Genomic DNA, 974 nt, shown 5'->3' on the forward strand with positions numbered 1-974 from the left:
ATATTTCTAATATATCGACGACATCAGATACTTTGCTTTGCCCCTCCCTCCCTCTCGCCCTCCCCCCCTCCCTCCCTCCCATTTGCTGACACAAACCAGCCCCACTTCCAGCTGCCAGCATGCAGGAACAAACAATACAGGCGTGACTCCTGCTGTCAGCAGGATGATCAGACTAAGCAGATGGGGACAGAAATGCCATTGATTAAGATAAAAAAAACATTATTTTCAGCCATGGAGACTTTAAACTGCAAGAAGCCTGGGCAGAATCAGAAAGAAAGCCATGACTGGCTTTAAGCTATCTACTCCTGTAATGTAGCAAAATCTGCAGTCAGAAAATTAGAATTATTAGTATGACTTTAGTCTATTCCTTCAAATCCTCCAGTGATTTTTAATGGATGCTATTCTCTCTCTCTCTCTCTCTCTCTCTCTCTCTCTCTCCTTTTTTAAGCACTAGGTCTTTGGTTTCATTTGGAACTGCTGTACCCCAGCTGTGACGAATGCTTAGATTGTGGTTAGGTGCATGTCCAAACCCAGGCGCTTCGTAGGGAACCAGGGAGATCCCTTTGCCCAGACTTAGAAGCATCAGAACGGGGCTCATCAGCCTTTGTTTCTCGGAACTTTACAATGCTCGTGAGTCCACATGGTTAGTTGTGGAAGAGAAGGGGCAGGAAAGATGGCTCAGCAGTTAAGAGCACTAGCAGCTTCTGCAGAGGGCATGGGTCCAATTCCCCGCGCCCACATGAGAGTTCACAACCATCAGTGAAGTAACTGATCTGATGCCCTCTTCTGGCCTCCTTGGGCACCAAGCATGCACAAGGTACATATATATACATGCAAGCAAACAATCGTGTCTCTCTCTCTCTCTCTCTCTCTCTCTCTCTCTGTGTGTGTGTGTGTAAAGAAAAAGAAAAGCAAAGGACCAAATTCTTAGGACCCATGAAATTCCTGTGCTGATACTGCCATTGTCATTACTC

The sequence above is a fragment of the Arvicola amphibius genome, chromosome 11 (assembly GCF_903992535.2).
Source record: "Arvicola amphibius chromosome 11, mArvAmp1.2, whole genome shotgun sequence".
NCBI lineage: Eukaryota > Metazoa > Chordata > Mammalia > Rodentia > Cricetidae > Arvicola > Arvicola amphibius.